General features: G+C 43.1%; 1 long non-coding RNA gene across 1 annotated transcript in view; it reads right to left on the bottom strand.

Moving 5' to 3' along the window:
* LOC129495542 (uncharacterized) overlaps positions 1–16238 on the bottom strand; it is a 69503-nt gene extending 53265 nt beyond the window's left edge. Inside the window, exons 1-3 of the long non-coding RNA XR_008661545.1 lie at positions 16154–16238; positions 15951–16015; positions 13873–14020 (exon numbers count right to left, since the gene is read on the bottom strand). This is a non-coding gene — a long non-coding RNA (uncharacterized LOC129495542). The remainder of the gene's footprint in view (positions 1–13872; positions 14021–15950; positions 16016–16153) is intronic.
* Between the last annotated feature and the right edge of the window lie 5226 nt (positions 16239–21464).

Below are 21464 nucleotides of genomic sequence, written 5' to 3'. Positions count from 1 at the left end.
AGGAACAAGAGAGTAAACTTTGATCAAAAACTGAATAATAGGGATGTCTGGGTGGCTCAGCAGTTGGGCGTCTGCCTTCGGCTCAGGGCATGATCCTGGGGTCCAGGGATCGAGTCCTGCATCAGGTTCCCTTCATGAAGCCTGCTTCTCTCTCTCTGCCTGTATCTCTGCCTCTCTCCCTCCGTGTCTCTCATGAATAAAACTTTTTTAAAAACCTGAATAATAAAAAAACTGATAATAAAAATTCTAAAGCTCATTACAAAAAATAGAATAAAAATGAAACAACAGAAAAATCAATAAAATCAACAGTTACTACTTAAAAAATGACTAAGGAAAAAAAACCTCTCAAGATAAGCAAAGAAACAGTGATTGGTTTAAAAATTACACACATGCCTATAAATGACCAAAAAATACATTTATAAAGGAAACTAATCACATTGCAGTGGAGATTTTCAGAAATCATTAGAAAATACCATGAATAACATCAGAATATTCAGATTAAAGTTATAATATTTTAGAAAATCATAATTTCCCAAAACTATCCAAGAAATGTATAAAATTTGAATGGTCCTATAATCAGTAAATAAAATGAATAGTTTAAAATTCATTCACACACAAGTACATATGTACACAGGCATACACATACACAAATATAGACACACACAAAAAAAAACCCAACCTCAAATGATTCCATGGGTAAGTTTTACCAAATATCACAGGAACAGATATTTTTGATCTTATTCAAATTGTTTCAGACACAGAAAAAGAGGAAATGCTCCCGCTCATTTTATGAGTGTCAGATTCTTAGATAACCCAGACAGGACAGTGTGAGAATCAAAAACCATTGGGTGATCTAATATAGGCACAGAGAATTTTTACAAACAGATTAGCAAATTAAGTTTAGTAACTTACCAAAATATCTTGACTGTATGTCAAGATTAGTAAGATTTAATGTTAGAAAATCTATTCACATAATCTACCTAATAATAAACCAAATAAGAGAAGTTACAGAAGCAAAAAAAAAGGCTATGATAAAATAAAAATAAATTCTTATTTTGAGGTAAAATTCTCAGTAGAAATAAAAGGGACTTCTTCTTACTACATAAAGAATATCTACCAAAAACAAAGAGCAAATATGAGAATTAATAGTGAAAAATTGGAATTTCTTGCTTAAAATAAGGAAAAATATAAGGACTTCAGGTATTATTGCTTCTATGCAAACTTGTACTGTCAATGTTAAAGCAGTAAGACTAGAAAAAGAAAATTTAAGATGTAATCATTGGAAAGAAAAAAGTCTGAACTCAGATAATAATGTTAACACAGAAAAGTCAAAAACATCTATAGACAAATTGATAGGACTAATAAGAATAGTCAATAAAATTGCTGGCACACAAACAATACCTAAAGTCCATAATGTTTTTTACACACTAGCAACAAATGTACAAAAAATGGGATTTTGAAAAATGCATGTCATAATACCAACAAACACTATAAAGAACATAGAAATACACTTAGATGGTGTGAAAACTTTTATGGACAAAATTATGTTTTAAAATTTTAATAATATATTTAAAGAAACTAAGTAAATTGGAGAGATATACGATTTTTAAATTTGGGATATGGATTACAACTGAGCACTTATATTAGCTTACAATTGGACACAGTCATCTAACTCAAAGTCTATTCTATAATAAAAGTGTTGACTGTCTCACGTAATTAATTAACCACTGCATTGAAGGTGAGAAAGAATGGTTGGCCAGATACAGAGTGGTTGTAAATATATCAATTTTTTGTCCTCATGCTGCCACTGCCCAGCATCAGGAAAGAGCATCGCACAGCATATGGCTAGTCTGGGAAAATAACAGCATTTCACAATTCGAAGTTCACTTTCTACTGAATGCATATTGCCTTTGCACAATCATAAAGTTGAAAAATCATCAATCAAGGCCTGTCTGTATTATAATTTAAAAATACAAAACAATCATAGCATGACCATTTATGAATACATCCATTTCAGTCAGATTATAGTCATATGTTCACAAGAATAACATACAGCAAGTTCAAGTGAGTGGTTACTTTTAGGGAAGGAGGGAGAAAAAAAAGATGTAGTAGGGCAATAGCTGTGCAGGAATTAACTTACCTTTCTCTCTTTTTTAAGAACTCTTAAAGCAAATGTATCAAAATAATAACCATTGTTTAAATTCAGCAATAGATACATAAAGCTCTGTTATATCATTTCCTCATCTTCTGTATTTTTGCAGTGTTGTATAAATAAGTTTTTTTTTTACATATTAACATACTGTCTGGACTAGAAAGCTGAGCAATCCCCAAGTGTATCCTACCCCCTACCACCCTCCTAGGGTCTGCACTTAAGCGGTGAAGGCACAGAATGATAATCATCCTCCTGAAGCCAGTCAGCACATTTGTGCCGTAAGTGGGGCTACAATCCACCACAATTGCCTGCTCTCTAGAAACAGCATGTGTCTGCCACTCTGGGCAAGCATTCAAGGTATCTCCACTCTCAGGTGTTATACAGATTTACTAAACCAGTAAGAAGTCAGGGGAGAGGGGCACCTGGGTGACTTAGTGGCCAAAAGAAAAGGAAATTACGGGCAATGTCTCTGATGAACATTGATGCAAAAATCCTTACCATAATATTGGTACACCAAGGGGCACCTGGGTGACTCAGTGGTTGAGCATCTGCCTTCGGCTGAGGGCGTGACCCTGGAGTCCTGGGATCGAGTCACGCATCGGGCTCCCTGCATGGAGCCTGCTTCTCCCTTTGCCTATGTCTCTACCTCTGTGTGTGTGTTTCTCTCATGAAAAAATAAATAAAATCTTTAAAAAAGAAGTCGAGGGAGAAACTTAAATTATTGCCTTTGCAAATGACTGTATTTCTGTTACTACTGAGAACTATTCCACCATAAAATCAATGAGGGAGAAGTGAGTAAGGGTGGGGAAATGAAATAACATCATTCCCATGAAGTCTAGGCATCACCCCTGCACTCAGTGGGGCTGTTTCTCTGCTTCCCTGCTCACCATGGGTAAGCACAGACGCCCAGGCAAAGGCATCCATCTGTGGCCACCAAGTCAAGACAGGGTAAAAGGGCACTTAGAGAAACTCCCTGTACATGGGAGCCTTAACCAAGGGCCTGCTAACAGGCAAGAAGGGGTCCCTAGAGAATCAGAGAAATCCCACCTGCTGAACTCTTCCTCTTTGGCCACAGAACATGAGGGGGTCGGTTCTGGGCAGAGGTTAAGGGTGCAGAATGATGCAAAACTGGGTGCTGGAAAGCAGATGGAATTTTCCTAAGGCAGCCATTCTTAACCCTAACCACAAGTCACAGTAACTAGGGAACCAAAAAATACAGATGACCAAGCCTCACTCCCAGAGATTCTGATGCAATCAGTTTGAAGCCAACCATTGGTATTACTTACCCTTGCCTAAGGACTAACAAATAGTTTGGGAGGACTTTTAAGAGAAGTTATTTCCTCAGAGCTGTCCAAAAGTGGAATAAAATCAGATATGCCCAGACTCTAAGCCCAGTTCTGCCACTGATTATGTGACCTGGAGCCAGTTACTCCATTTGACTCAACCCCAGTTTTCTCCATTGAACCTGGGGACAACACCTACCCTTCTGTGATGACAGTAACGGAGATGATACAGGCAAAAGAGTGTCCACCACTTGGCTGTCATTACGAACAGTCATGTGTGGTCGAAGTACATCCTTGTGATGATGATTTACAAGAGAGAAGCCAGAGCCTTGCATACCTGAGTCACTCCCATGTTTGTGAAGGAAAGTGATCACCACAGTACCCAGCTGGTTCTCTCTGGATCAAACACTGGTGTTGGCTTGAATGGGAAACCCTTAAGCAAGTAACTCTGTTATTCAAAGGAATAAAAGAGAGCTAAGGGAAGTTACCTGGACTGACTGTTTTGTATCCCCACCCTACCCCAAATTCCCATGTTGGAACCTAACCCCCAGTGTGTTAGGACATTTGGGAGATTAGGTCATGAGGGTGAAGCCCCCAGGAATGGGATTAGTGCCCTTATGAAAGAGCCCCCACAGAACTCCCTTCCCCCTTCCACCATGTGAGGACAGCAAGAAGATGGCTGCTGGTGAACTAGGAAGTGGACCTGCATCAGACACACGGTCTCTGAGCACCTTGATCTTGGTCTGGCCTCCAGAACTGTGAGAAATAAATTTCTGTTCCTTATAAGCCACCCAGTCAGTGGTATTTTGCTACAGCAGCCTGAACAGACTAAGACAGGCAAGTAACCAAAAGACTCCCCATTTGAGAATCAAAAATATATCACAGGGATGCCTGGGTGGCTTAGCAGTTGAGCATCTGCCTTCAGCTCAGGACATGATCCCAGTTCAGGAATCGAATCCCACATTGGGCTCCCTGCGAGGAGCCTGCTTCTCCCTCTGCCTATGTCTCTGCCCCTGTGTCTGTCAAAAATAAATAAATAAATAATCTTTTTTAAAAATGTATCACAGGCTCTGGTAGGTAGAATAATGCCCCCCACAAAGACCTCCACATCCTACTTCCCAGAATATTTGAATAGGTTACATGCTGAAGAGAAATTAAGGTTGCGGATGGATTTAACGTTGCTAATCAGCTGACATGGGGACATTGCCCTACATTTGAGGTTGGCCCAATGTAAGAGGAAGGCAAAAGAGGGCAAACCAGGGAGACAGTGTCATGAGGACTTGACCCACTGTTGGAAGAAGCAACAGGAAGAGGGAGACGCCATGAGGAAGCAGTGTGGGTGGATCAAGAAGCCAGAAAAGGGAACCAGAATCTCCCCTTGAGCCTCCAGAAGGAACACAGCCCTGTTTACACCTTGACTGAAGGCAGCCCACATCAGACTTCTGACTTCCAAAACGTCAGATAATAAATTTGTGTTGCTGGGCTGCCTGGGTAGGGCAGTCAGTTAGGTGATTGACTCTTGGTTTCAACTCAGATCAGGATCTAACGATCATGAGATAGAGCCTTGTGTCACACTCATCTTGAGTCTGCTTAAGATTCTCTCTCTTCCTCTCCCTCTTCCTGTCCCCATACCCTGCCATGGTCTCTCTCTCTCTCTCTCTCTCTCTCTCTCTCTCTCTCTAAAATAAATAAAATTAATTTGTGTTGCTTTAAGGCACAAAGTTTGTGGTAACTTTTTTTTTCCGACCTCTCATTTCAATTATTTTTTTCTTTTTCTGTCTTCTCTTCAATATCCATCACATGGGTCTCAGTGCATGTTATCAAAAATCCTTCAAGGACTTCTTTCTGACAGTTGGTTCCAGCTGGGGATGCCCATCTTAAGTTTGTGGTAACAATACCAAAAGAAAATCATGGGTCATATCTTGTATAACCAGAGGATTTCAGGCCCTCTTCCTTGGTGTTCCTGGCTAAATTAGATGGCTGCTGGGAGGTGGGGGGGAGTGGAGGAGGGGTAACAGAGGGAAGCTTCGGGCCAAGAAATGGCCATCACAATTAATGCTTATGACAAAATCCAAGACCAAATCCAATGTATTCACTTGAGAACAATTGTTGAGCATCCTCTCCGTGCTGGATGGTGGGAACACCAGATGACTAGGGCATGGTCTCACACTTGAGGACTTCACCATCTAGAACACAGGAGGCAGGGACATAAACAGAGTTGGTAGTAATGTGATCTGTGTCTAATATCAGGAAGTTTTCATGGTGGTGTGCCAGTTGAATTTGGAAGAACTAGCAGATAGTTGTGCAGCAAACTATTTCCCAAGAGAGAAGTATGAGCAAATGCAGGGCTCTTATGAAGATAAGCACCCATAAATCACCCCGCATTGCCAGAAATCAACAGATAAAACTTGTCCTCTGTGTCCTTACCCCAGGTCAAATGTTGCTCTTCCAGGACAAGCCCAGCCTGACCTACTGCAGGCTCTGATGTACAGAATCCCTGGCTCACAACCCCTCTCAATCATCCGTGCCTTACACTATTTCTGCTGTACCAGTACCTCTGGTACCACTATTCATACTTCCTCTGGTGCTCACCCCAGGAGCTCCCCATTACCCCCTCTCCCACTTCAAGAGCCTTTGAGACACAGCCCAGCCCATCCTCCTCCCTAATGGACCACGTTCCTGCCTTTCCTCTTAGCCCTCCCTCCAGCCCTCTGCCTATTACTTGCTTCCACCTCCCAGTGCTGCTGAGAAAGAGAAACAAAGATGCTAGTGCCCTCCCTAGAATCTTTGTACAAACTGTATCTTGGGGCTCCTGGGTTCCTCAATCGGTTAGGCATCTGACTCTTAATTTTGCCTCAGGTCATGATCTCAGAGTCCTTAGATGGAGTCTCACATCAGATTCTGCACTGGTTCCTGCTTAAGATTCTCTCCCCCATCTCCTTCTACCCCTTCCCCCCGCATCCTCCACCCCGCTGGCTGGCATTCTGTCTCTCAAAACAAAACAAACAATACTGTTCCTTCTCTGGAAGATAAATAGGGAAACTAAGTTAGTACAGTGTGTGTGTCTTCTAATGCACTGGAGATTAGACTTTTTTCCAAAGCAGAAGTCACACTTATTTTCCAAAGGAAAGATAGCACTTCTTCTTCCACAGTGGTGATGCTAGGGATGGTTTAGAAGCTTCCAGCTCCCCCCAAACAACCCCACTTTTTAAAAACAGTAACATTCTGTGATATGGATAATTGCCATTTCCTTGATTGTATTTCAAATGTGACTAAATATATCTTAAGAAAAATGTCATCTTATTGATCAGTATTATATAATCTAAGTAATTTTGTTAAAAAGCTTCAAACAGGTTCCTACTCATTCTCCCTCCCTCTTGCTGCTCAGTAAGACTGCTGTTACACTGCCCCTAGGGATTCCAGAGCCTGTGAGGATGCTTACCAAGAAATGAGTAGTTATGAACATGGACTTGGATTTGCTTCAAACTACATGTGCCATTACCACTGGTCACCCAATCTCTCAGTTTTCTGTTAAAAAAAATCAAAACTAATATGACACATATTTCTACCAGGCCAAAGCACTGGAAACATAACTTTGAAGAGTAAAGAATTTCCAAACCAAGATTGAAAATCAAGAATATGTTCAACTTTACAAGTAAATAGCACCTGACGCATATTGCACCTGTCGCATCACTGTTCAACCTAGACCATTAGAAGGGGAATTTACAGTAGCTTCTGATGGGTCTAAGGAAGAAACATCACCTGTTGCACATTTTTGCTGAGGCCTGCCTGGGCAGAAACCACATAGCTGAAGGCTAATGTTAAAAAAAGATACTCTACATAAACCAAGATGGAAAAGATGAATCAATACATGTTTTTCTTTATTTGTATGATTGTTTGGGACCTAATGTTTCCTTCACAACTGAAAACAATAGTCACACTGTGTGTGGGAGATGTGACCAGGCAAAGCCAGCCTAATACCCCAGCACTTTCTGTACTGTATACACTCAAATGCAGAACTTGACCAGTGGCTATGAACATTATTTGCTCAGCTACTCAATGGTTGCCTTTCTCACTCCACCTCTGACTCAGTTTGGATTATATGTGCTGGGTTGCCCACAAAGCTGATGAGCTATTTTTGTGAAAATGGTTTCTCAGCTGTGTATAGCTCAGTTAAAGTGCTCCAAGTGGCTTCCACCCTCGACTGCGGAATGTTCCACTTGGCTTTCAAGCTGTTCTCACCCATCCAGAGACATTACTTATATACTTCTCCTACTTCCACATACAGAGCAAGCCCGGCAAGCTTCACACAGTCATTCTGAGACCTTCTAGACTCAGCTCTCATTTCTCCTCTTCCAAACTGGGTTAGTGGCCCTTTGTCTGACTCCCTTCATGCCCTGCATCTACCTGTATTGCTAATACAACAGAATGATACAGAGATAATAGGTTGGATTCAAGCCATACCTTATGTATCTTTGTACCCCCATGTGTAAAACTAGCACCTAATAGATTCTCAATAGAACCTAAGGTGAAGGTGAAGCAGACTTATGTCATTGCCAAAGCTCTGTCCCACCTAAGAAAAGTTCAGAAAGCCAAGTCAGCCCTTCAAAGGCCTGGACCAATCCCAACCGGACTGCTGTCTGGGCGGGAAGACTCCCTCTCCTGAAGTCCACTGCTGCTATTCTCCATTTCTGGTGAGCTCTTTGAGTTACATTACAATAGCTAGTAAGGGAAACCTGGCTCCATGTGTTACTTTACTAGCTGACTTTGCTTTTCTCTTTATGTGGAAGAAAAAATGGGGTGCCTGAGTAACTCAGTTGGTTAAGCATCCCACTCTTGGTTTTGGTGCAGATTATGGTTTCAGGGTCATGGGATCAAGCTCCAAAGTGGGCTCCACGCTCAGGGCACAATCTGCTTGGGATTGTCTCTTCCTCTCTGTCTCCCTCCCATTTATGTGCATGCACTCTCTCTTAAATAATTTAATTTAATCTTTTTTAAATGTTGGGGGGAAAGAACATTTCATCTGATGGGGCAATAAGCATCAGATCATAAGATAAAGAGATTTGCTGTCCAGAGCCTAATTGTGCAACATATGAAGTTGTACATAGGAGGAGGTCATATCTTCTCTCTCTGATCTCCTGCTTGTCCTTAAAATGAGATGGATGGATACCACTTCACACCTGCTATGATGGCCACACTAAAGATAATAACAGGTGTTGGCAAGAAATGTAGATAAATTAGAACCTTCACATGCTGTTGACGGGAATATAAAACAGTACAGCTGCTTTGGAAAAGAGTTAAGCTTCAAGTCACAATGACTCCTCAATTCCACCCCTAGGTATATACCCAAGAGAAATGAAAACAAATATCCAGACAAGAACTTGTACATGAATGCTCATAGCAGTATTACTCATAATAGCCAAAGTGGAAACAACCCACAGTCCATCAGCTGGTTAATGGACAAACAAAATGCGGTACATCCACACAATGGGAGACTCCTCAGCCATAAAAAGCCAAGTACTGATACATGCTACCACATGGATGAAAGTTGAAGACACGTGCTAAGTGAAAGAAGGAATGGGGACTGATGTTTCATGGTACAAGGTCTCCTTTGGGAGTGATGACAATGTTTTGGAACTAGAAAGACAAATGGCTGTCCAACATCGTGGATGTTGCAAATGCCACCAAAGTATACACTTTAAAATGGCTGGCTCTACGTTATGTGAGTTCACCGAAGAAGAAGAAAAGAAGGAAAAGAAGGAAAAGAAGGAAGAAAGAAGAAGAAAGAAAGAAAGAAAGAAAGAAAGAAAGAAAGAAAGAAAGAAAGAAAGAAAAGAAAAGAAAGAAAGAAAGAAAGAGAAAAAGAAATGAAAAGAAAGGAAGGAAGGAAGGAAGGAAGGAAGAAGAAAGAAAGAAAGAAAGAAGAAAGAAAGAAAGAAAGAAAGAAAGAAAGAAAGAAAGAAAGAAAGAAAGAAAGAAAGAAAGAGGTTTAGAGTTGAAGAGATGTTTTCATTTTTAGCCAGCCTGGATTACATTTATCATTTACCAACAGAGCCTTAAAATGTAATTTTTAGTATCTATTTTCGAGTGGAAAAAGAGGCCCACGAAAACCTTCTGCAGCCCTACCAGGGGGTGTGCACTGACTGTCCCACTGGGAGGTTTCCCTGGAGGAGACCTACCAGCATCATAGGCTCAGAAGAGCACCTCAAATGACCGAGGGGAAATGGTGGCCAATGAGCCTTGTTTGGGAAAACACAAGGCACAAGGGTACCTACTAGGGATTTTCACAAACCATTCCAGAGGGCTTTGCTGGGATGCAGGGTCACTGCAAGGGAGGCCATACAAATAGCAGTTACTGAATTCCTTACTTTAACACCAGTCTGCAGTGGTCTTTAGAAATTAAATCAGTAGTAACTACTAATTTTTTATTCAGCCTCCCTTCTTTGCGCACTGCTTGATGTTCACCCTACAAAGGAGGCCTACCCATTTTACAGATGTGGGAACTGAAGCCCTGAGAGAAGGCAAGTAGTTCATTGACATCACGCAGCGTGAGAGAGTTACAGCCAAGGAATCACACCCAAATTCGTGTGTCTGGCTTTTCCCACCATACCATGTGGCACCCTGCAAAGGGAATGTTTGGTTTTTAAACAAAAACATCTTGGCTGCAGCAAACTCTGCGTGTTGTGCCTTTACCCTGCGCTCAGTTTCTGAGAACAATCACTCTGGGCTTTCTAAAGAAGACATGTGGACAGCACCTGCCATGAGGCTCTGCAGACAATCTTGTAGAGACCACAGACCCTGAAAAAAATGTCATAGCTGATAAAGAGGACCCCAAATAGGATCAGAAAAATCTGTGGACTCTCATTGAGGGCATTTGCTTTCCTCCACCTAAAACCATCACTGATCAATTGCTCTTGTGGACTGACAGCTAATCACTTTCTGATCTCATTAGCAGTTCTAGGGCTTAAGCGTATTAGTGAGCCCGGGAGGAAAAGCGGGGTGAGCTTCAAATTAGCGAAGAGATGAGGGAAATGAGCCTCACACATTTGGGTCTTTCTAGAAAGGTTTATGCAGATCAAAGAGTTCAAAATTTATCTTCCATAAAGGTCTATGGGGGAGGGGGGCAAAAACCTGTCCTGGAGGGTAGCCCTATGAGAAGCAGGTAAAGAGGGGGAGGAGCCTTTAGGCCTGATTATACAACAGACAGCCTCTGTGCAGACCAGCACCTGGGGCGGCCTGGCTGCGGGAAGACGACCTTTCAGAGTCTATGCCAAATTAGCCCAATTACCCGGTTAAACAAACAGAGCCCCAGGCGTCTCTCTGGATACCACATTTTATCATCTTCTGGCAGTGTGCAGTCTTTCCAAGAAAGCTGTCCTGCTGAAAAATTGCTGGGTGGGGAGAGAATCAGCAAAAGGTGCATATTTGTAAACAGAACCTCTAATATTCATTATTTTTCCCAGAAGGGATAAGGCCAGCTCCACCACCAGCGGATAAAAGCAGCTTTGCCTGCTGTGGCTGTCGTTTCAATGATAAATGTATTTTTCTCCGCTGCCCAAAGCTGGTCTCTTGACATACTCTGAAAAGTAGGGGAGGGGGGGATGTTACTTGCTGAGCCCCACGGGAAGGAGAGAGGAGTGCTGGCGATGCATAGATTTTAATGATGGGATCTGCACCAAGAAAGGGGTGGCCTAAATCCTTTACTCAAGGGCCCTTTCTCCAAGGAGAGTTCTCTGATGGAGAAAAGCAGGGGCAATTAGAAAAGCCGCACCACGAGGAGGGAGCTGCACAACGCTGGAGAAGGGCTCTGCCGGCGACTGTTCCTGGGGGCCGCAGGTGATGGGCCATTACAAGAATGAAACTGGGGTGGCTGGCTTGGGCGGAGCAGGGTCTGTGTGGCTGTAACAAAGCCCCCCTCCACTTTCTAACCCACTTCTGGGGCCCACGTTTCCCCTTCCTGCTTCATGGGAGTGTCTCAGGGAGTGTGAAAGCTGGGGAGGCTCACTGAGGTCATGCACTCAGGGACAGCAAACACTTGCCACTGCTACCCTGTCCTCCACCCCCTCCCTGTGCCCAACTGATCACCCTGCCTAATCTTTTCAAGCCTACATGCAGCCTCAAAATTCTCATCAGCTCAGCATGCCACAAAGCCTCAGCAGAGCTAGGACGCCAGATGAAAGCCGGCAGGTTAGTTTTGTCTAACCTCATCTCGTCGTTTCTGTTTCAACACACTGCTTGTTCGTTGGGTTAAAGATTATACGTTATGCTATTGTTCTAGATTTTCTTCTTTTATTTCTTTGTCCCTGCCCCCCCTGCTTTTACTGTTTTTAAAGATTTTATTTATTCATGAGAGACACACAGAGAGAGGCAGAGACATAGGCAGAGGGAGAAGCAGGCTCCCTGTGGGAAGCCCCATGTGGGACTCCATCCCAGGACCCTGGGATCACGCCCTGCCCCGAGCCAAAGGCAAGACGCTCAACCACTGAGCCACCCAGGGATCCCGACCCCTTTGCTTTTAAAACATAAAATAACAGCTTTATTTGAGATATAATCCCCATGCCACAAAACAGACCCTTTTATAGTGTACAATTCATTCATTTTTAGTATATCCACAAGGTCATGCAACTTTCACCACTAGCAAATTCCAGAACGCTTTTATCATGTCAAGAAGCAATGATACACACACACCCCAAACCCAGAAGCAGTCACTCCCCACTGCCTTTTCTTCCCAGCCCCTGGCACTCACTAATCTACTTTCTGTCTCTATGGACTTTGCTTATTCTGGACCTTTCCTATTAATAGAATCATATGACACGTGACTTTTTGTATCTTAAGAGTTCATTTCTTGGGATGCTTGGGTGGCTCAGTGGTTGAACGTCTGCCTTGGGCTCAGGGCATGATCCCGGGGCCCCAGGATTGAGTCCCACATCGGGCTCCCTGCGAGGAGTCTGCATCTCCTTCTGCCTGCCTCTCTCTCTGTGTCTCTCATGAATAAATAAATAAAATCTTAAAAAAAAGAGTTCATTTCTTTTCTTCTGATTTTAAAAGAAAGCAAAACATCACTGGGGCCCCTCCAAGTGGCATGGGCCCCAGGCACCAAGCCTGCTGCAGAAGTTGGCCTTGCCTCCAAGGAAGCCTCCACCCTCCCCAGGGCACCTCCAACTCTGCTGGCCACCACACACTGCCACTGCCCGTTTCTGACACCTTCACAGCGCTGGAGTCCCAGGTGAGGGCAGACGTGGGGATGCCTCCCGCCCTCCGCACCACCCAAGCCTGCCCTGCTCCCCACTGCCCTGTTCATGGCACTGACCCAGAAGTCAGATCCAGCCTGTCCTCCACTCAGCCCACCCTCTGAGACCTACTGCTTTGATCCTAGGCCAGGCCTGCCTGCCTGGCCTCTTTCTCACTTAAACTATTCCCTCCAGAGGGTTTCCTTATGCAAAGAGGCTGTCCACCATCAGGCCTGAAACCTGGGGTGGGCTGGCTTACGCATAAATGCTATCCTGTTAGCAGATCTCTTTTGCTTTGCCCTTGCAACCAGAGGACCACTTTGGAGGCAGCTCGGAGCCCTGCCTGGGCAACAAGTACAGAGCAGAGAAAGCCCAAACTTGTGCCTTTGTCACTCTTCCTGGCTCCTCCTCCCGCGTCTGTTCCCAGAAAGCTCCTTCTGTTCCCTGAGCCTGTCCAGCTGGAGGGGTGGGAAAGACAGACCGTCTGTCAGACCCTCCAAAGGGACTTCCAGAAGTTGGGGTGGAGAAACAGACTTTGAGAAGAGGACCACACAATGGGACCTCGGGGAATTCACATCTTCTGCCTGTGATCAAGTGGCCGACAGCCTAAAGGGAGGGCTGAACGCCAGGGGCCCAGGCCAGGAGGCTGCAAAGCACAGGACTCACTCACTCATGTTCCAAGGCCTGTGAGTCAGCAGGAGGAAGTGCAGCTGGGAGGATGGGGCGGGAACCAGACGACCACCACTCCTGGGTCCCGCCTGTCTGCCCGACCCCCACCATCTCTGAAGTCCCTTCACCCCTCCATGAACGTCTACAGTGTACAGGAACCAAATCAATCTACCACAGGCAGTTGCTGGACCCCCTACTCAGAGGCCAGGACACCGGGCAAGAGCTTGAAGCCTCAGGTTGTTCATTCATTTATCCCTTCATCTCCTTTCCCAAGTCTAGGGTGTGCTCAGCACTACACAAGATGCCAGAAAGGCAGAAATGAGACAGACATGGCCCACAAAGAACATGTGGCCCAGAGGGGTGACGAACAGGAAAACAGTTCACTAAGGGGATCTGGTGAGAGCAAGGAGTGTTAGCTCTTCCTGGGGGCAGGACTGGGCATCAAGAAAGGTTTTAGAGAGTGTGTTAGTTTGCTAGGGCTACCGTATCCAAATACCACAGACTAGGTGGCTTAAGCAACAGAAATGTATCTCCTTACCTTTCTGAAGGCTGGAAGTCCAAGATCAAGGTGTCAGCAAGCGATGGTTTCTCCTGAGGCCTCTCTCCTTGATCTGCGGATGGCTTCTTCTTATTGTGTCCTCTCACGTGACCTGTTCTCGGTGCATACAACTCCCCAGAATCTATATCTACAACCAAATTTCCTCTTAAAAGGATGCCAGTCAGATTGGATTAGGGACCACTCTAATGGTCTCAGGGTAGCTCAATCACCTCTGAAGAGCTTCTCTCCAAATGCAGTCACAGTCCAAGATACTGGAGACTGACATTTCAACATATAAATTTTAGGGAGACACAATCCAGCCCGTAACAGAGAGGTTGTCTTCGGGCTGTGCCTTAATAGTAGAGCTGAAACTGGCCACATGGGCCAAACAGAGAACTATTCTTGATGTCAAGCCCAGCAGAGCAAAGACCCAGAAATACCAAATGCCTGTCACCTTCAGGGAGTAGCAAGAGTTGGCTACGCAAGAAAGAAGGCAAAAGTAGCCCACGCTTTAAGGATGTCGTGTGTTTTCCTGGTAGTTGTGTATGGGAAGGGGGATGGTGGGCAAGAGTTCAGGCTCTGAATGTCCTCATGTGCAGACTGAGTATTGTGCGGACTAAATCAAAGTCTGTTAGACTCGGAGTGTTTATAATAATTAATTATCACTATTATAAGTGGTTCTCCTTTTTGGTACTCCTTTATGTCCTTTGGTAACTATATATTAGGTTTTTTTTTTTTAATGAAAAAGTAAGATGGTCAAGAGGTAGCCGATGTTGGGAAACTCAGAAGAGTGAGAAAATCTACTCCATGTAGCAAATCTACTCTAGTCATCAAGTGTTTGCTGGGTGTAGTTGTCTGCTCAGTGCTGTCTGGAGGGGAGAAATCTAACGCAGGCTCTTGTAGCAGAGCTGACAACTCATCTGGGAATGTTCCTTCAGAGGATGAGCCCACCCGCAGGAAGCTGGCAGGGGTGCTGTGGTTTGTAATCGCAGCCCTTACCCCTCTAACCCCCGAAGGCACCAGACTCAGAACTGGTAGCTAAATCAAAGCTCCAGGGACAGAGATGACTTAAAGACCTCCCAGAAAGTGGCTAAAAGCCCTGAAGGATGTTTTTCACATAAGCTCTCTTGAGAAGGGCTTAGGGCTCACCCTCAGATTTCCTTGAAACTGTAACTGAAAGAAAGTTTGGAAAATCTGAACGCTCCAGTCTCTGAGAGGGAAGTGAACAGAGCAGGGACGGAGCCAGAAGAACAAGCCCAAGCTCTGACTCTGCCTTTACTGAGCTATGCAATTTTGGTGGAATCACTAGTCGGGGAATCTTTGAGTGGTCAGTTCCTTCATCTCTAAAAATCAAGAGCAAATTACCACCTACCCCCACCTGCCGTAGGACTGGGTAACTGTTGGGATCAGATGGGGGAACCGAAGAGACAGTGCTCTGAAACTGCACAATTCCACATATCTTGAGCCATCGACAGAAGGATGAGACCGCTAGGCTTCCAGAGTGGGTGTAAAGGGACATCTCCGTAGTTCCCAACCTGGGTGTACACTGAAAACATCTGGTTGCTGGTAAGAACTAGCTACCTGGGCTCTCCAAGATGTTTCCCAGGTGATACCAGTGTGCAGCGAGGGTACAAAACACAGCTTATAACTAATTTGATTGATTAGGTCATTTTACTCCTTCAGCAAAACCCATCGTCCACAGCTGTGATGGTAGAAAAAAAAAATCTCTCCTAAACCACTTCCTGGGGTGCCTGGGTGGCTTAGTCCGTTAAGCTTCAAACTCTTGATTTTGGCTCAGGTCATGAGCTCAGGCTCCTGGGATCCAGCCCCTGAGTGCTGGGGGGTGGGGGCCTCTGCATGCTCAGCAGGGAGGCAGCTTGGGAGATTCCCTCTTTCCCTTCACCCCCTTCTTGTTCTCGCTCTCTCTCAAGTAAACACATCTTTAAAAATAAATAAATAAAATGTTTCCTGAGCAGAGTTAAATCCTCACACCTAATCACTAAAGACTCTGGTTCTCAAAACATAATATGCAAGAGGATCCCATGTGTTACTTGTTAAAGAAGAGGCCAGAAACTCACCTCTATGGAGATTCTAATCCATTCAGTCTGATAACGGGCTCGGGAAATCTGCATTTTAGTCACATCTGGTGTAAAGAGAATCCATTGGACCCAAAAGAAAAAAGAATTAACTTCTTAACCTTGCCCTCATACTAAACAACAAGTAATCTTAGCCTTCTGACAACAATAAGAACCACAATAGCTACTGTTTATTGAACACATACCTCATACCAGGGTCTTAGGTACAAGTATCTGGAATCTTCTTAAGAGCGATGAGGTAGTATTCCGAGTTTGCAAACGTGCACCCAATACTCCTCCCTCTGGGAAGAGTTCTTCCCCTCCCACTTTGTGTTGAGGAACTGCACTTTCCCCATTTCACGTGACTGTAGTGGAACTGCCCATCAAACTGCCCAGTACCACCCCTTGGGGGAGAGGAAGAGGCCCACAGGGCATGTGACTCCATCCCAGCCAATCAGGTTCCTCCTTCTGGGCCTCTGACTTGAGTGGGGACAGGTTGGGGCCCAGGGCAGGTGTGTCCTGCTTTCCCTGGGCTGAGGCCCTGAGCCAGCTGTTCCCAAGATTTGATGGTTTAGCTTTCTCTTCCATTTCATGAGCTATTCAGTAATCTTCCTGTAAATCTTTTTTTGGCCTAAGTTAATCAAAGTTGGTTTCATTTATTACAACAAAAAAATTAATGAAATATTCATTTTACAGATTAAGAAGCTGAAGCTCAGAGGAATTCAATAACCGAGTCGAGGATCCCACGTACAGGAGACAGCAAAGCAGGACGTACCACTGGGCCTCTCTGGCTTCACAATACCTGACGTTATTTCATTTCCCCTTGAAATTCATTCTCCTGAGAACTCCAAAGGGTCAGAGGAGGAAGAAGAGAAAGTGCACTTTCAAAACATATATGTTCTTTGAAAAATATGAAGAGAAATTTAAAGGTTACTACAAACTCCCACACTCATCCCTCTGTAGGTTTAAAACCTCCCAGAGACAATTATTAATTTAATTATCCATTTCTATTAAATGTCTCAAGGGTATAACCAGCAACTGTCTTATTAAATTATATATTACAACACATGGCTGAGTAAAAAAGGCATAAAAAGCAAACAGTGGTTCAAGTTGGGAAAATGCCAAAGAAAAACATTCCAACAAAGTAATAATTAATACCAGAATTCACCACCACTTCAGCTGAGTTTGTTTTATTTTATTAAGTTATTGACTTCTTAAATTCATGGATCCTAGATTATGATCCTGAAATCAGAAAACAGAGGCTACACTTGTGACCAAAAGTGTGACCAAGTCATCCTTCTGAACATTAAATTTTCCAGCTCTGGTTCCCATAACAAATGGCTTCTCTTGCTTCCTCTTTCCAGCCATACACATGAGACTATCAAGAGAAAAAATATCTATATTAGTCAGTAATATGACTGTTGTTCTGCTGGTCACTGCAGCCCAAAGCCAAGACCAAGCAGATATTTGTCACTACATGGAAATTAATTTTGCAGAATTTACTTTAAATATATACATAAGCCCTATTCATTGAGTGTTGACTGTCTCAAATACACCTCATTGAAGAATTCTAGGAAGCCTTCTTTTGCCGAACATACCCAATGTATGCCCCATAACCAGTGCCCCTAAATGATAAGCACTTGGGCAGCTTTCACACGCCGCTTCACTGCACTTCTATGCAGTACCAGGTATCAGTATATGGCAAACCATTTATTCCCCTCAGGGAATTCAGTCTAAAAATATAATCAACAAAAAATTTAAAAATGAAAAATTAATAAAAATATGATCACCAATGTATGCAAATATTTAAGCCCTAAGTCTATTAATCATAGCATTGTTTACAAGAAGAAAAAAATGGAAACAATGTAAATGTCTAATGATTAATTAAATATGTTATGGCATAACCATTGTAAAAACCCCATTATAAATAAGTGTTCATGAGAAAAATGTTCATGGAATGCATTCATGATTGTTAAATGGAAAAACTCATAGAACAGTAAGTCCAATGTGATTCTTTTTTTGTGTACATATATATACAAATATATATGAAATATTTTCCAAAAAAAGATTAGAAGGATATTCACCAGAATAAAGGACAGTTATTCCTGAGAACTATAATTGTAAATTTATTTTAAGATTTTATTTATTTTTTTGAGAGAGAGAGAGAGATCATGAGTAGGGGAGAGTGGCAGAGGGAGAGAGAGGAGCAGACTCTCCACTGAGCAGGGAGCTCAATCTCAGGACTCCAGGGTCATGACCTGAGCTGAAGGCAGATACTTAACTGAGTGAGCCACCCACCCGTCCCTATAATTTTTTTTTATTTTCTTATAGTCCATATCCCTCAAATTTTAAGGAGCATTTTTTTAAAGCAAACTATTGGGTTGGCCACAGAATGGTCAAGCTGTTAGGTTTGCGTTCCCAGTCAGATCTTAGTTGGCAGCTAATAGTATCCCACAGGACTGGACTTTCAGATCATTAGCTGCATGCTATCTGGGAGGCCATTCAGATGATTCCAGGTATTGTCATGTACAAAACTGTCAAGAAAGAGTCCAAATAGAGAAGTAAATTCAAAGGATTGAGAAATAGAAGGGAAGAAAAAGGTAAATAGATTGCCATCAACATAAAATGTAACTGGTGATTTGTGCAGCTTTACCAACAGATGATTTGTAAAGCTTTACCAACTTACTTTCAAAAATAAGGGAAATAGCCTAATGCAGGTACAATTCCTTGAAGAGGTCAAGTCTAAAGTCAGTGTGTAAGAACTACTGCCACTCTAGTAGCCTAAAGCAAGTCTAACAGAAATGTAATAATTATCTATCTCCCTCCAGCTTCAAACTCATTCTCAACTCCATTACCAGGCAACCAAAAGCAGGATGTTATTTTGAAAGACGTGGAGGGGCAGCCCAGGTGGCTCAGTGGTTTAGTGCCGCCTTCAGCCCAGGATGTGATCCTGGGGTCCTGGGATGGAGTCCCACGTTGGGCTCCCTGCATAGAGCCTGCTTCTCCCTCTGCCTATCTCTCTCTCTCTCTCTCTCTCTCTCTCTCTCTTTCTGTGTGTGTGTGTCTCTTGTGAATGAATGAATGAATAAATGAATGAATAAATAAATAAATAATAAAATCTTTGAAAGATGTGGAAAATTAACTTCCTCTCTAACCTAGTTCAGAGTATAGCAATCGCTTTGGCCACCATCTTGGTTTTGACCCAACCTCCCAAAACATCCCACAGAGAAGGCTCCCATTGTCTCTGACTGCCTCTGTCAAGAAGACACAAAGGATTATGAGGAAGTCTTCACTTCAGACTGTAACACTACCTCACACACTTTCTGCTAATGTGGTCAGCCAGTTCTTCAAACTCTCAATACCTATTTACCACAACAGTGAATGTTTCTGTGTTATGGCTAGAATAATTTCAGAACAAGTGCTTCATACAAAAGACAAATAACTATAAAATATGCCTTAAAGTCTTGAGGGAAACACTGAAATATTTTTTAAATCACTTTTCATAGATCAAAGATCTTGGATAATTGGGGACACACTTATGTATTCTGTATATCATGTTTGTTCTGTAGCCCAAATGGTCCCTGGCCTGAGAGCACAAGTCAGGATCCTGGAGCACTTGCTCTGTGTTTGTCCTCTGTGGGAGGGCAAAGGCTGGCTCTACCTCTATTTGTTGCCTCCCAACTACCCTCCTTACCCATCTTCCCTTCAGGCAGAGCCTGCCTCCCATGACAGAGACGGAAAAAACACCAGATAATTGCTTTCCCAGCCTCCCTTACAGTAAAGTAGCCAAGTGATACCAGTTTGGCCAGTGAAGCATAAGAAAAGTTCTGAGAAACTCCTGAAAAAAGATTTGCTTTCTTCATTTTATGAATGAAGCAACAGAGGAGAAGAGCTTTCTTTCCCACCACCTTCCCTTCCTTTTAAGGATGTGATTGTAAGATGATTTGTAGCTGCAGCAGCCATCATGAGGCCATGAGGAGAAACATTGTTGACTCACTATGGATGGCAGGGCAGGAAAAGAGATAGAGCCTGGGAACTTGAACCACTGCACAAAACCCTGTATTCACATACTTCCTGACTTCTTAAATGAGATACTAAGTTTTCACATCTTTTTCAAAACTTTCATTTGCATATTCTACTATTTACAGCTGAAAGCATCCCACCTAATTCTACTCAGAGAGCTCTATATCCTCCCCAGACCTCATAGCCTCCTTCCTCTCTTTGAGAAGGCTTTCTATTATTCAAGGCAGAAATAACATCACAGCCTTAAGAAGTACTTTTGATATACTTTACCAGCTTCCAGGCCTTCCAGAAAATAATGACTATGCATTTCCCCAACTCTTTGAAAGCTTCCTTGTGATTAAAGAGATGTCCAAAAGATTGCCAAGGTGTTTCAGTTATCAACTGCTGTGTAACAAACCACTGAAAAATTTATTAGCTCAAAATGACAATTACTTATTTGCTCGCAGTCTTGTAGGTCAGTAATTTGGGCTGGGCTCAGCTGGGACAGCCCATCTCTGCTCCATATGGTATCAGTCAGTCTCCCTTTGCATTTGGAGTTCATTGGCAGATCTCAGTTGGCAGGTCAGCTGGAGACTGGCTGGTCCTGAATGTCTGACAGTTAGCCTGTTAGTGAGCAGAACTCATTTCCCTTCCATGGTCTTTTTAGCAGGAGCTCAGCTTCCACACATAGCATCTGAGTTCTAAAAGCCTGAAAGTGGAAGCTGCAAATCCCCTTGAGGCCTGCAATCAGAAATCACAATCTCTTTTATGGCATTCTGTTAGTAAAAGCAAGTCACAGGACAGCCCATCTTCAGGACATGTGGGAATAGGCTCTGTGTCTTGATGAGAGGAGCGTTAGTTAATTTGTGGCCAAGTTTAATCTCCCACCCAAGGTACTTGCAGTCTGAATAATTAACAATTGTTAGAATTGGAGCAAATGAAATTCTCCAACAACGACAATTTTTTTTTAGTTATACATACTGGCCACACAGCTACATATATGTTAATGTAATTATGCAGATGAAGATGCTGACCAAAAAATTAGTGGAAAAGGAGAGCAGATATTTTTATTATTTTCCAATTTGAGGGATAAGACTACAAAACAAAATTAGAAAGTTCTTAGAGGGGTGCCTGGGTGGTACAGTTGGTTTAGCATCTAATTCTTGGTTTCAGCTTAGGTCATGATCTCAGGGTTGTGAGATTGAACCCCACGTTGGGCTCCATACTCAGCACAGAATCTGCTTGCAATTGTCCTTCTCCCTCTGCCCCTCCCCGGCTGAATACGTATGCTGTTCCTCTCAAAAATAAATTTTTAAAAACTCTTAGAAAATAAATTTGCTTATTTTCCCACCAAATTTGTGTTTCTAAGTGACTTAGAATTATTATTCCATTTAGTCACAGATTATCTTTGGAAAGTTTTTTTTTTTTTGCAGTGGTTCTTCATCTGGGTACATTATCAAATCTCCCAGTGAAACTTAAACCCCCAAAGATTCCAATGCAATTGGCTAAGGATGG

This window comes from Nyctereutes procyonoides, unplaced genomic scaffold, assembly GCF_905146905.1.
Source record: "Nyctereutes procyonoides isolate TBG_1078 unplaced genomic scaffold, NYPRO_anot_genome, whole genome shotgun sequence".
Classification (NCBI taxonomy): Eukaryota; Metazoa; Chordata; class Mammalia; order Carnivora; family Canidae; genus Nyctereutes; species Nyctereutes procyonoides.
Note: the sequence above shows the minus strand (reverse complement) of the source record. Positions and strands in the feature narration are given on the sequence as shown.